Genomic DNA, 16,552 nt, shown 5'->3' with positions numbered 1-16,552 from the left:
AAGGAGAAGGACAGGCATAGAAGGACTGCACTCATTTGTGGGATATTTTGAAAAAGCATAGTGTGAGTCTACCACCCAATGTCAGTAGAAACAAAGGCCAGGACTAATGATCCATGCTTCAAGGCCTGCCTCAAAGGCTGAGGGAGAGGAAAATTGGGATATATAAGGGATCTTTTTGACAATGATGGTTGGAAGGTATAGCTCTCGCTTCCTTCATAAGGGTGGGAGATGCTAAAAGTGGGTAAAGGACCAAGATGAGGACCAAACATGATGGCCTCTCAATATCTTTATTGCAAACCCATAATGCCTGAAAGGAAACACAGAGAGAGAGAGAGAGAGAGAGAGAGAGAGAGAGAGAGAGAGAGAGAGAGAGAGAGAGAGAGAGAGAGAGAAAAGAGAAAAGTACCTGCCATAGAGGCAGGCTGGGGTTAGGGGACTGGCAGGATGGATAAGGTGGGTATTGGTGGTAGGAAATGTACAATGGTGGAGGGATGGGTATTGGAACATTTTATGACTGAAACCTGATCATGAAAGCTTTGTAACTATCTCATGGTGCTTCAATTAAAAAATTAATTTTAAAAAGAACAAACTGGTGTACCCCATGGGTGGGGGGAAGTGAGTGAGACAATTTGGCAAAGGCAATGGACTATTTATTGATGATGGATTAAAAATTAGACTTTTGGTGGAAGCCACAACTTTAATATATATGGAAGACAATGTTACATATTTTACATAATTAATTACATAACATATTTTACATATACATTACATAATTACATAATTAATTACACTAATGTTACATAATTTAAATTTATGTATTATTACTAACCATGTTACTTCAATTTTTAACATTAAAATTTGCCTCCTAAATGTTTTTTTTTTTAATTTTTATTAAATCACCATGTGGAAAGTTACAAAGTTCTCAGGTTTATGTGTCAGTTATACAATATTCAAACACCCATCCCTTCACCAGTGCCCAAATTCCACCACCAGAAACCCCAGTTTACCCCCCGCCCCCACCCCCTACCCCTACTGTATAACTAATGAAATAACTAATGAATTTCACTTCATTTTTTCTTTACCTTGATTACATCCCATAATTCAACACAAAACTCACTATAGTTGACATAACTCTCTCTCTCTATTTTTTTTCTCTTTTTCCTTTTCCTTTTTTTTTTTTTTTTTTTTAATTTTTCCCCCTCATCCCCCTTCCTGCGCCTCATAGTATGGTGTACTCCACGCCACGTTGGCCAGCGTGGGGCTTTTGCTTAGCTCATAGTCCAGAGGTGGCTGTTACATTAAGAACCTTCAATATTTCAACAAAAACTTACTGTTATTATTTGGAGTTTCCCCCCCAAGTCTGACCTGTTCAAATGGAACCCTTTCACATTGATGACAATTATAAATGTTAAGTCGCCTGCGTCCGCGCGGTTTTGGATTTCTGTATAAAGTCCTGGGAAAATTCTGCCAGAAATTACATATTTCCTCCGTTAGCCGGTGTGGGGCAAAGGCTTAATTCACAGTCTCCATACATGGGTGCAGGCACTTGCTGGAACCCCAATTCCTAAAGCTGTCTCTGGTTCCTGCTTGTTCCACATCCACCGGCTCTGCAGGGGCATGGGCGCCCGGGCCGAAAACCCGGCCGGCCGGAGCCGAGCACGGGCCCGACTAGGGCTGGCTCTGTATCCTGCGGCTGTTTCAAGTTCAAAGCACACATTTTTTTTTTTTTTTTTCCGCGCCACCAAGTTCGTACCTTCTCAACGGACCCCCAAAATGTCGGACACCACGCCTTCTCCCGGAGGGGAGAGAGACCAAGAAGGAAGGTTCTTTCCTCCGTTAGCCGGCGTGGGGCAAAGGCTTAATTCACAGTCTCCATACATGGGTGCAGGCACTTGCTGGAACCCCAATTCCTAAAGCTGTCTCTGGTTCCTGCTTGTTCCACATCCACCGGCTCTGCAGGGGCATGGGCGCCCGGGCCGAAAACCCGGCCGGCCGGAGCCGAGCACGGGCCCGACTAGGGCTGGCTCTGTATCCTGCGGCTGTTTCAAGTTCAAAGCACACATTTTTTTTTTTTTTTTTCCGCGCCACCAAGTTCGTACCTTCTCAACGGACCCCCAAAATGTCGGACACCACGCCTTCTCCCGGAGGGGAGAGAGACCAAGAAGGAAGGTTCTTTCCTCCGTTAGCCGGCGTGGGGCAAAGGCTTAATTCACAGTCTCCATACATGGGTGCAGGCACTTGCTGGAACCCCAATTCCTAAAGCTGTCTCTGGTTCCCGCTTGTTCCACATCCACCGGCTCTGCAGGGGCATGGGCGCCCGGGCCAAAAACCCGGCCGGCCGGAGCCGAGCACGGGCCCGACTAGCCTAAATGTTTTTAATTAATAAAGTATAGTTCCTTTGGGGCAAAAAAAAAGGAATGTTTAAAATGCAGTATAGAAACTAGGGGGTAAAGAGTGTGTTAGGCCAATGGAGATATCTCTAGTAGAACTGCTGGCAAGGAGAAACTGAGGCTTCTTCTTTGAACACAGTACCCATATAGAAAGTGACGAGGAAAACAGCATAGTTTTTCTACCACAACAATATATTTGTGATTTATAAACATATGAAGCAGTTCATTTTAGTGAAGTCATTCAGACATGGTCTTGGCAATACACTCTATTTAATTGCATATATTTGCTTAGTTTTGGTCATTGAGTAAATTGTGGCAAAAATCTTCCTATCTTATTTTTCATTGATTTACACTTTTAACTTTTTAAATAGTAAGTGCTATATATCAGTTAATCATTTAAGAAATATGCCATAACTGAACAAACAATATCTTATTTTTTGTGCTAAAAAATAACTATTATTAGTGTGCTAAACATCCAATTTCTCCATTGGAGTGACCTAGACTCTCCAATAGGTCTGTGTAATGAAAATGTACAACTTTTATAGTGAAAGCTATCTCCTGCCCAGTCAAGATATTGGCTAACATTCTTCTTTATCCCTTCTATTACCAAATAAGAAAATAAATTTGTCCATATGTTGTAATATTTTCTCTCGAATCACAAAGACGTTCAAAGCATGACCTCAGAAAGACAAAAATAGTGACAATCCTGTCAAGTTCTGCACTGTCCATGTATTGGCTATGTCAATCACTCAACAGATTTGTTCCTAAAAGTACAAACTTAATTCTGCAGCCTTCATATGTTGCACACTTACTAGATTGTGTGATGTGATTCAACATTTGTATTCACCTGTTTTTAGAAAAGCACACTGAGAGGGAAATGGAGACTATAAAAGCTTCCTAAATAACAAAGAAGTTTATTGAACACAAAAACTTCGTGATTTTAGAGTATACAATAGAGAGCACTTAACTAAATAGGTTTTATGTTAGTTTTGCCCATGGCAACTATAACACTTACAACGAGATTGTTTTTTATATTTCAAACCTTTTTAACAAAGAAGATATATGTTTGGAAACAATTCTTTTCAGATAACAGATCAATTCCTCCCATCCCCGTATACTATACAAAAACTATTAAACCATCTTCATTAACATTTCATTTTTTCCTCATTTGGGAGAAATAGCAAAAAGTAGAAAAGTAATAAAAGTTACCTGCAGAGAATTCAGTGGGACAGGAACCCAGAAGGAGAAAAACATTTGAGAACAAATTTAAAGTTTTATGATTATTAAACATGCCTGCGTTTTGTTATTGTTGTTTGTAACAGTAAGTTTAGAAGCATCATAATGCTCAAGTGTACAAGTTCTGTAGTAGAATCACTCCCATGTTTCAGATAGAATCCTGACTCTTACAACCTAAAAGTATGAATTTGAGCAAACTATTTCACCTCAGTTTCTTCACCAGTTGATCAAATGATCAATTCTGGGGAAAATTCATGTTTAGTGTTTAAAGTTGTTCATATATATGGCACATATTCAATAGCAGTTTTAGTAATAGCAGTAATAAAATAACTAACTTAAAATACAATGTTATGTACTTTGGTCAGAGAGGACGTACATATTTGAAATTAAATGAAAATGTTTTATTTTTTATGTTATGACTATGGTCAATGCTGAAAGCACAGCTAGTTTCCTTAAGGTGACACTTACATGTACAGTTAAGATGCTCTTAAAATGCTAGTCAGGAAGTAAATATATCAATTAAGAAAGGAAGATTATCACAATTTTCTATAACTATAAACCTAGTGCACTTTCAGAGATGATTCTTGACAATCAGTCCCATCTTATATCAATTGTCAAGTTTCACTGATCCAAATCTGTTTCTCCAACTGTAAAATATAAATGCCATTTTAAAATAGTTTTTTATCTCAAGATTCTGCCCATCAAATGTGCTTTTATATCCAAAAATTACTTTTCAGAAAGTACTGTTTTGGCAGTGTCATTCTCAGACTTCTAAACAATTGTATTACTTATGGAAAGAAACTCAAAGTTTCGGTCTTGATTTTGTTCCTAAGACGGCATTGGCTTGTAACACTATCTTTGTTCTCAGAATACAGTTTCACACATTTTCCAATGCTATAACTGACCATTAAGTATCAATATTTCCCTCACTCTGATAACTGATTTTCTGTGATCTAATTTTACAGGTTTATTTTCGTTTGACTCTGTGTGAATAGCTTTATTTTAAAGTGTGTTTAGCACTTTTTTTATATTTGGAAGAATTTGAGGATAAAAATGAGTCCATTTATGATGGTTGTTAGTACATTCAAATTGAGACCATATCATCCTGGCATTTTGCTATTAAGAAGACGTTTGTATATTCTCTTGTTATAGTGTTTATAATTGATATGTTCTAGTTTTCTATTTATTCCTAAATAAATCTTTTAGGGGTGTAAATTTTAAAAGTTAGACCCTTTCTTCAGGTTATCCAATTTATTGGCACAAAATTATTTGTAATAATGTCTTACAATACTTTTATTTTGTGGTATCTTTTGTGATTTCTCTCTTTTAATTTATCTTTTATTTTCTTTCTTATTTTCTTAGTCAGCATAGCCACTGTATAATTTGGTCTATATTTCAAAGAACCAATTAAGTTTCATTAATCTATTAAAATTTTCATTTACTTCTATTTTATTTACCTCTGTTCTAATGTTAGTAAATAATTTCTTCCACCCACTTTTAGTTTATTTATTCTTATTTTAAAGTCCCTTCAGAAGTTTTGAAAGATTTTTTTTTTGAGACATTTCTAGTCTCCTTACATAGGCCGATATTGTTATAAATGTTCCTCTGGCTACCCATGGCATATTCGATATGCCAAAAACAGCAACAAGTTTCACAATGGAGATATTTCTGGTGCCCACTCGAGCAAATCGATGAGCAACGGGATGACAGTGATACAGTGACAAGTTCCTCTGGCTACCTCTTTAGTTGTGTTTCATAATTCTGACAGCTCATGTATTCACCCGCACTTTCATTTAATTCTAGTATTTAAGAGTTTTTTTAAAAAAATTTCTCATTGATTTAGAATTCATTACAATATTACCTAATCTTCATATATTGAGTCATATTTTATAATTCTTTTAGTCATTTTTTATATTTTAACCACAGAACTACATTATGATCCTATAAGTTGCTTGATATAATTTCAACCTTCAGTATTAATTGACATTTGCTTTTGTCTCATCATATATGGTCTATCCTTGAAAATGAACCATTTGCACTTAAAAAGAATCTGTATTCGATCTTTGGGGGAGTGGAAGCCCTTTCCATCTCACTAGGCCTATATGTTCCAATTTCAATTCCTTGTTATTGTTCCTTGTTTGTTTCTGTTTGGGGGTATCCATAAAAACAAACCCTGATACTCTTTTGACAGAATTGAGTGCCAAGAAAATGTGAGGGCTGATTATGAGAATGAATCTAGAAATAGTGGTGAACAAGATATAGGCATTCTGTAAATAATATGATAATAGTAACATTACATAGCTAAAGAATTAATAAAAACATTTTTTATAAACTTTTTTTTTAATACCTCAAAATGACAAATCAAAAACACAGAATGGAAGAAAAAAAGAATTTAGACATATAGTTCAATTCAGAGAGAAAAAACAAGATTTCATTTTAAGGTGGCTTTTTAAATAATATTTAATTGTGGACATGTTAGTTTAAATATATGTTAGACTGCATTGAATTTATATTTTTGCAATTACTCTTAAAAATAAAATAATATGAAGGAGAATATAATTAATAAGAAAATAGTTGATTTATTATATTATATTAATTATAATGATTTTAAGAATTCGATTCCACTTGTAAAATAAACATGGGAAATAAGGTGCCACAACTCACATAATAGGTGGTTCAAAAGAGATAATATATACTAAAAGTCTAATGTAAATAAAAAGAGTAGCACTGTAGCACTGTCGTCCCTTTATTCATCAATTTGCTCGAGCAGGCATCAGTAATGTCTCCATTGTGAGACTTGTTATTACTGTTTTTGGCATATTGAATATGCCATGGGTAGCTTTCCAGGCTCTGCCATGAGGATGGGATACTCTTGGTAGCTTGCCGGGCTCTCTGAGAGGGACAGAGGAATCGAACCTGAGTCGGCTGCATGCAAGGCAAATGTCCTACCCGTAGTGCTATTATTATACATAATTAACAACAAAAATCGGTTTGATTTTTGATTAGATATACTGTTTTCACAATTTGCCCAATAAAATGGAGGTATGGTATAGTATTTGGCTTTTTTAATTGCTGGAAATGCTTTCATGCATAGCAAAATATTTTGATAATTCGTGGACTGAAATATGTCATCAAATGCAGATAATAGCATTTATCCTATCTAGTCATGTAAAATATTTAGAACTGACATTAGTAGAGATTCTCTTGATAATCACACAATCTATAAAAGGATTTTTAATTTTATTAGTAAAAATAATATACAATATCTTTGCAATTTTACGCTCAATATTTTTATTTGACTATAAACACCCAATTTCAAACAAGTATTTTGATAGGCACTAAACTATAAGTTATATACAAATATGTCTATTTTAAGAGATAGTTTTTTTTGGGGGGTGGAGGTCCACAAAATTTTAGCTATTAAGTGGCAAATCAAAACATAGCTCTCTACAGTGGGTTTTGAAAACTTTTATGACATTGTTATTAGACATGAGCAATCAGTCAACATACCAGTATATGTTTATTCGGTTAGTTAAAATAAGGAAAGCAAACAAGCAAAAACTAAAAACTCTGAGGCTGGAGTGATAGTACAGTGTGGAGGGCATTTGCCTTGCATGTGACTGACCTGGGTTCAATCCCTGGCATCCCATATGGTTCCCCAGCACTGCAAGGAGTAATTCCTGAGTGCAGAGCCAGGAGTAACCCCTGAGCATCACCAGGTCTGAACCAAAGACAAAAAAAACCGACAACAACAACAAAAAACATGTCACTCTTTCTGTAAAGCATCTGTAAAGCAATGATTCTCTGAAATAAGGAGATTCATTTGAGATCAATCTTAAAGTGACATAAAGTCTGGGAGAGTATTGGGCTGTTTGTTAGATTTTGGTATCTAAGAAGGCTTCTCATAAATAGATATGTAATAAATGAAGCAAACGAACTATATTAAGGGAGTCTTTGTCTCATCACAACGAGTTATGAAACAAGCTGTGTTACTTATTTCAAAGTTCCAATTTTATTATTCATAAAGTTGGGTGAGTTATTCCTGCCTTTCTCATATTCTAGAACTTTTAAGCATGATGACACTTATTTGAAATCTCATAAAAAAATAATTATTCTTTAAAATCAGAATTTTAATTTCTGATTTCTAAATTTTTAAATTTTAAATTCTGATTTCTTTTTTTTCATAAAAATAATTTATTCTTTAAAATTTATTCATAAAAATAATTTATTATAAAAATCTACAAAATCCTTTGGAACAAGGAAACAAAGATCTTGAATATCATTCTATTCTTTTGATACCAGACCATATAGCTCTCTTTTAGCCAACTGAGAATAATCAAGCATAAATTGAATCCTTTATAAATTCCCTTTGGATATTTCAAAATTTTAAATAAGTTATACTTGATTTCCTCTCACATTAATGTTTTGTAAATCTTCGGAGATTTTTTTTCAGTTCCTATTTCTCTTGCTTCAGTGACATTGAGAATGTGTGTGGCAGCGGTGGGGACAGGTGCTCTGTGGACTCTTGGGTTACCTTGAAGATGAGGAATTACCATGGGTCAAGAAGTGCGTTATGCACTAAAAGTTGAATTCTGTTGATAGTGAACACAAATAAAACGAAATAGACAAGCAAAAACCAGAAATCTTACTTCTATTGCTACAAAGGATTCACTTTTACCACAAAGTAAGGTGAATAAGAAATTAATTATACCCTATTGCTGGCAGAAAGAAACACAATCTATTAACCTCTTGGTTTAATGCTAGCTCAGTCAAAATTAACCATTTTTCTCCCACATAAAATGGAAAAATAATAAAGTTGTGTTGCTTTAAATTACGGAGTTTATACAAATGCATTGTGTCAGCAATATAAATATAAACCAACTATGTAAGACACTATATAAAAAAGTAACAACAAATAATATTTTCCTCCTTAAAAGATATGTTTAATAGATTTAACAGATAGTTAAAGGGCATTACAAACATAAACACTAGAAAAGACATTATTTTCATATGGTCACAAATGTTCTCGCGGTTAGATCCTATGTTGGGAAAAAAATAAGTCTCAAGAAATGAATAATGATCTAAACATATTAGATGTCTTCTGAATATACAATAGAATTGAACTATGAATTCAAGCTCCAACAAGGAGAGATAGGATCACCCCTGTGGAAAATAAAGATTATTCTATGAAGATGTAATTTGAAGGTAGGAAGAGACACCTGAACTCCTAGAAGATCTTGTGGAACCTTATGTGTTGCCTGGGATTCAACCAGAGTCCCCTGCATGCATAGTAAGTGCTCTGAACTTTACATTATTTCTCCAATCCTGATGGAGATATAATTTATCAGAACCTAGGGGATGCTAAATGTAGCACAAGAGGTAGTTTATAACAATACAAACTACCTCTGGAAACATGAAAAATTAAAAATGACAAAATCTAAGCTCACACATAGAATACTCAAAAAGAAAAAAATTAAAAATCTGTTAGAGAAAGTATATAATAAAAATTATAGAATATATGAACAAAATAGAAATCAAGGTGACCACCAAGAAAAGATCAGTAAAACCAACATCAACTTTAAAAATATATATATTAACAGCATGGGGCTGGAGCGATAGCACAGCGGGTAGGGCATTTGCCTTGCACACAGTCGACCCGGGTTCGGTTCCCAGCATCCCATATGGTCCTCCGAGCACCGTCAGGAGTTATTCCTGAGTGCATGAGCAAGGAGTAAGTAACCCCTGTGCATCGCCAGGTGTGACCCAAAAAAGTAAAAAAAAAAATTAACAGCATATATACATATTTAGCTAGAAACAAAAGAAAACTTAGTCAAATTGTAGATTATTTATAATAGTTGCTACCACAGATACACAATATATACAAGAGTATTATAGTTATTCGGCAACAAATTTCACAATCTAAAATAATTTCATAAATTTGAGAAGTATACAACATTCAGTGGTAAAGCATAAAAAAAAAGATAAGACCTGGGCAGACTTACTACAAGTAACGTAATTGAATCAGTAATAAAAAGCCTCCTCAGGAACAGATGGCTTCGTTAATAAATTCTACCAAACCTTGAAAGAAGAATCAACACTTAATATTCTCAATCTCTCTCTGGTAAAATTGAAAAGGGAAGTTTCCAAACACTTATGAAATAACATGACCTCAACTCTGAAACCATAAAAAGGCATTCCAAAAAATCCATAATGCAATTTTTTTTAAAGATGCAATAATTGTACTCATAAAAGCAAAACAGGCAAGTAATAAGTGCAATCTAGAAATTTTTTTTCTTCTAAAACAGTTAACTGGCAGAATCTCCTGCCCCCGTGCCAGGCTGTCCTCACCAGGGCCACCCCAGAGGGGGGCGGCTTGAGTTTCTCCCCCTTTCCCCAAGCAGGGCCCCGGTAGCCAAAAATCTCCAGAACCCAGCCACAGCCATGCTCAAGGCCATTTTCCACACACTAAGACAAGCCTCACACATGAAGGAATTGACAGAGGAACCCAGGTGTGTGGGACCCATAGCTGAGATCTCCAAGCCTGCTCAGATTGGAACTGGCCAGTTCCCCTGTTTTCCAGTTGCTTGGCAGTCACACCCACAAGTTGCCTCTGGCTCCATATAAAACAAAGCTCTCAGAATAGAACAAAGCAGTTTTTCCTGGAGCGCACAGCCGCATTTACAGCTGCACGACCTCTGATACTTGGCCCACTGATCTACCTAAAGCAGCACACATGTGTTTGATTTTAACATATTTACTTGTATTCTCTTATATAGGGGCTTAAAGGGTCCCAGAGTGAAATTAACAACCTTTACACACTTCCCTCTTATTGTGGTGGGAAGACGCGTGCTGGCTAGGTGGGTGTTTTAATATTACCTGTAATGAACTATTGTGAACTACTTTATGAAAATAAAATGTATAAAAATCTAAAACAGTTAACCTGGGTTACATACTTTCTTTGTCCACACAGACTTAGCAGCAGATATTTAAAAGGAAAATCAGCTTTTATAATAATACAAATTTTATAATTACTATTTTGATAATAATTTCAGTGTATAAGGCTCTTTCATATGCTTAATCTAATAGTATGTATACAACAATCTTATCATTACCGAATAGTCTTGATGTTGAGGAAGGAGTACATTTTGCACTGTAGCACTGTAGCACTGTCATCTCGTTGTTCACGGATTTGCTCAAGCATGCACCAGTAACGTCTCCATTGTAAGACTTATTGTTACTGTTTTGGGCATATCGAATACGCCACGGGTAGTTTGCCAGGCTCTGCTGTGTGGGCGGGATACTCTTGGTAGCCTGCCGGGCTTTCTGTGAGGGGTTGAGGCAAACCCGAGTCGACTGAGTATCAGGGCCAAGTAGCAGAGGTCGTGCAGCAAGACAAACGCCTAGCTTCTGTGCTATCGCTCCAGTCCAGTACATTTTAAAGTGTGAAAAATTTTAAGTATGAAAATCAGCTCATAAACTACTATTTAGTAGTCTGCTTTGTAAAAGATGGGGACCATGCAACAGTGAGGGGATCTTGATTATAAACTCTATCATTGATTCTCCCCGCCAAGATTAAATAGGTACTTCAAATAGTAGTTTAAACTAGATCTGAGATATAATACATCCAGGGATATTTACCTTCTCCCTCAATTACTACATCCTCAATTATTAAGACTGTTGAATATTATTATTACTGCATATTAATATTAATTACTGAATATTACTGCCACTCTTCATAGAGTAGTATCTTCAGGGGTTAGATATATAAACTCTGGAAAAAGCCCTATTTTCAGATATGTTAGGTATAGGATCTTGAGCAAGCTTATTAAATTCATTTTGTTTCAGTTTTCCCACTAATACAATGGGAAAAATGAAATTTATTTTAGAATTATAGGAAAACCAAAGGCTTTTTTATAGTATTTTCCAAAAAAATCTGGAATGTATGATGCTACTGATTACTATCTTTATTGTTAATATTTTTAATTTAAATTGTTACTGATAGTACTGCACTGAAAACTAATTTCCAAAAGTGCTCAACATCATTCATGAGAGTTTTCTGTTCCCAGATATTATGTATAATATTTTTAATTATGGTGGCTTCATAATAAATCATTCCTCCACTACCAGAATACCTGCTCCCCTCAACCAAAGTCCCAAAACTGGCTCAGAGGTGAAGAACGTTTGAGTACCTGACCCTGGTGCATGATGGGACAGACACATTTTTCTTCTCATCAGGTTTCTGTGACCCACATGCCCATATTGGATGGTCCCTGTGAGACATCACCACTTGAACGCAGACCCCAAGATAGGCACAGTATCTTGAGTTAAGAAAGCTTAAAGAAAAGCTTAATCCTAAGCAGAGAGTGTCCTGCGAGACTCAGGCCTTCAAAGAAAATGTACTGCTGGGCAAGGATAAGCTTAAAGAGACTTAAGGGGTGTTATATATAAAATTGGAAGGAAGAGCCCAACCAGGAAGAATAGACTACTATATGGTCTACTACTATAAAACCTCAAGGTTACTGAGTATCTCCCCACTTCACCCATGCTCAAAGCTGCACTAACAGTTTAACTTATGTTTATGGACTAATTCATTATGAATAGTGTACATGATGAGAGATGAAAAAAGGGGCTGTACCTAATTAAAAGGAAAAGAAGCCCTTCATTCAGTTTAGTGCTGTTTAGGCTGAACTTGGACCATTCAGAGCATCCATCTCAGTCTTTGCCAGAGGTCGAAGGTGACAATCCAATAGGCTTTATTATGTTAAATCACCACAGTCCAAAAATGATGCTCTAAATATCTAAATAACCCTTATTGGAAAAAATATTTCCTCAGCCAGTTTTAGCCCTTTATTGTAACAAGTACAGAATCAAGTCTTATGTCCTCAAAGTAATGAGGATCTTGCATTTTATTTCTCTGATGAGTTTAGCATTCAATGAGTGGCCTCGATTGTCTGTTCTTACCCTTTGTTATATTTCTCATTAGTAGGGATGCATGTATCAGCTAAAGTTTTTATATCTGGTAACATAAGAGTCTCGTGAAAGATATTGAGCACTTTTGCAAATTAGTTTTCAACGGAGTTCTATCTCCATTGTAATATGCTTGATAAATTCTGGGAGAAGTGTTTCCAGTCAGATCTTATATGATTGCATTTTACTATTGGAAAGAGTGAGGAGGCTTGAGAAAGGTTATTTGTTAAAGAGGTATAAGAATTAAAACTTAAAATGGTGAGCTAAGATATTTGAAAGTATTTAGAACATTGAACTCAATAATTTATTTGTATCACTGATTGCAAATCTCTTTCTGTTGAACTCTGTTGGATTATTAGATGTTTTTATATTTTCTGATTAAAAAATTATTATAAGCTATGTATTGCCCCATCAAAAACTATGCTCTCATCAGCCACCAGTTTGTCTTGAAATATTAAGCTGAGTTTGTAATATTGAGCAAGACTAAGTAGTCAGGAATAAAGACAAAAAATCCAAGACTGATGAGTGTTTTTAGGTTAGATTGGTTAGACAGTAGGCGAGGAGGTAAGGACATATTAATAAGATTGAATCAGAAATTATGTGGCTATTAAAATCAATTATAAAAGTTCTTCAAAGGCCTTTTTTAGTTTTTCCTATAAATAATTTGGTTTTAATATGCCCAGAAGTCTTTATAATATTGTTAAAGTACCTAAAATCAATCTTGAATTCTTAAAAAGTAGCATTGTAAAATAAATTATTCTAATGGTAAGAATAGACTGGATTATACATATTAATAAAATTCCAAAATATTATGTATTTAAAACAAAACAATTTTTGCTTATTATTTATAAAATATATTTATGACCTGCAAACAAGAGTCTCCATTCACACTCACATTTATGGACTCAGATTGATTGGTATAGCTATCTAGGAAGGTAGGATTTAAAAGAGAAAATATCACTACCATGTTTTAAATTGGTTTAAAATTTCTTAACCAAATTTACATTGAAGGTCAGATATGATCAACACAAATGATTAAGGGCAGCAAAGGAAAATCCCTCCCTGTGACAAATATGCGGATTATATGGCAAGAAACCAGAGAAAGTCTTTGCATTTGGTTTCTTGTACCCCTTAGAGTAAGCTTTGTTTTTCTTGTTTTATACACGAAAACCTGTAACTCATAAAGTTTAATAAGTTCTTTCAAAATCTCAGACCAGAAAAGTTGAAGTAGACATGGAAACCACTAGAAAAAATTATGATATGATAATATCATTCTCAAAACATATCTTACATGGTGTAATGGGGAAATGTCAACAGTTTTGAACTAGTCTTCAAAATGTTGGTATTCAGCATCACATTAGGTCCCCTGAGCATATCTAGGCATGATACCCAAGCACAGAGCTAGGAGTAAGTCTATAGAACCATCATGGCATTTTCCCTGCCAAGAAAGTCCCAAACCATTTTTTAACTGGTTAAAAAAAAAAGGTCCCTACAGAAAAAGTAAAAATGATCACAATAACTAACAAGTTTATCTAAAACTGTCATATACACTAGTTGTTGAATTTGTCTCTAATCTCGCAACTCTGCAAAGACAATTACTGTTAGTTGTGTGATTAGAAAGTAAAAAAAGAGTCACCAGTATCCCATATTCAAATCCAGTATTTGTTCATTGATGAAATGGGGTTTGGGTTATATATTCTGGTATCAGTATTTTCTTCTGGTTGTATGATCAAGGATAATTCCTGTCAGTGTTTGGGAATTAAACCTGGGTTGACCATATACAAATCAGTGCCAAGTGCCACCCCTGTACCATCCTGATCCCAAATCTAATATTCTTTCAAGTTAGTTTTTCTTAATATGAATGCTCAAATAATTCCTTTGGAAATTTTACTACAATAGTTGTGGGGTAGGGGTTCTTAGATTGAGAGTTCCTTGTAACAAGCTGTGAAGTGATGCTCAATCTTGATCCATTAATCGTACTTGCATAGCAAGACTTTGGACAAACCACACATCATCTCCTGTGACTTCTCAGTCACTGAAAATTACATTTCTTCTCTGCACTTCATGTGTGAAAGCTCTTACAGGAAGAGTCTAAGAGTGGACAGTAAATTATATAAATGTCCTTGAGCCTTGTAAAACTTTTAGCAAAAGATTTCAAAAAGATACAAGTGACAAACTTTGGTTTTTTTTTTTTTTTGGTCCCTATTATTTAGTTCACCCTTGAGTTACAGTGAGATCCAGATGCTGTGTGTGCCGTGAGGTGCATACTGCCTTCTCAGCAGCAAGTCTAAGCCGTGGAGGTGAGAGTTAAGGCGAGAAGGTAATGGAGTGTTGACTCAGTGCCAATTATAAATTTCATTGTGTTTATAACACATTGATAGCTATTAAAACTGGTGTTTTGTGAAAATTACATTTATTGCTTTCCTATTTAATTCTCTACAGAGAAATCACTTTTTGCCACCTGACTACACATTTGACATTTTGAAAGGTAAGTGTAACTCTCTATCATAAATAACATCTTGAGGTCACTGCATGCTATTTGATTCAAAGCAGAGGGGGTGAACAAAAGAAAATCATTTTGCTTCAAGGACAAAACAAAAGACACTCAACTAAAAGAATATCTTTGGGTCTGGTTAGTCAAAGGGTCTTTGGGGAAAATTCACCTGAGACTTTGGTGATCAAGTTGCCTGCCAGACTCTGAAGGTACACATCAATCAGGTTTGACACATTGCTGATTGCGCCATTAAATCACCATCATGGACTTGATTTGTCTCATCAGGTCAAGTACAAAAAAAATGTGGTGGTAAGCTCTTTTTAAAATTTTCTTATTGAAGCTTCTCCAAATAAATCTATATTTTGCATTGAGCTAAGCTAATCGACCATAAAGTTCTATCCTTAATAACATGATATTTAGAGTAGGTGCCATTGATATCTTAAGCTGGGTCAAGTGACTATTTTTAGCAAGCTGAAGAAACATTTATGACGCTAAATCTCCAGAAAAATAGTTGATAGACTGCAGGTCATTTTGACTTTAACTACATAGGGAAAAGAAAAAAAGATAAAGGTTATCACAAGCTATTGCACAATACTCCAAATCGCAACTTGAATTAATTTAATGCTATAAAAGCAATATGGAAAATTGGCATGTCAACTTTTAGTCTTCAAGTATATTGGAAATGAAGCAATTTAAGAATCTAAATATTTAGGATTTAATTATGCATGTAGCACTGTCATACTGTCATCCCATTGCTCATGGATTTGCTCAAGCGGGCATCAGTAACTTCTCCATTGTGAGACTTGTTACTGTTTTTGCGGGTAGCTTGCAAGGCTCTGCTGTGCAGGCAGGGTACTCTCAGTAGCTTGCCAGACTCTCTGAGACGGACAGAGGAATCGAACCTGGATCAGCTGCATGCAAGGCAAACGCCCTACCTGCTATGCTGTCGCTCCAGTCCTAATTATGCATATATTTATATAATTTTTCAATTTGAAAATGATTATATAACTAAGTACTCACAAAGTCCAACTCCTAAAAGAAGAGTAGAATTTCACTAGGAAATGGAATGTGGTGAAATAACACTTATGTAGTTTAAATGTACAAGCTTGCAATAAGTAGTAAATAAGCCATGATGATTTAAAACACAATATAGTAAATATAGGCAATACTAAGAATAAATGTGTAATGTGGCAATTATAAGTACAAAGGAAGTGATAATACAATATTAAAAGTATCATGGTAACGTGTTAGATATTTTACATTACCTATTACTAATAAAATCACTTGTATCACTTGTCATCTCATTGCTCACTGATTTGCCCAAGCAGGTGCCAGTAACATTCATCCCTGTCCATGCTAATGCAGTCCAATGGCATCTGCTCGCTCCAGGAAACAAAGAGCCTCAAACCGTTTGTTCAGGGTCATGACGAAGAAACCCTACCATCTTGGAGGTAGGTGGCAAGGC

Source organism: Sorex araneus, chromosome 4 (assembly GCF_027595985.1).
Source record: "Sorex araneus isolate mSorAra2 chromosome 4, mSorAra2.pri, whole genome shotgun sequence".
Lineage (NCBI taxonomy): Eukaryota > Metazoa > Chordata > Mammalia > Eulipotyphla > Soricidae > Sorex > Sorex araneus.
Note: the sequence above shows the minus strand (reverse complement) of the source record.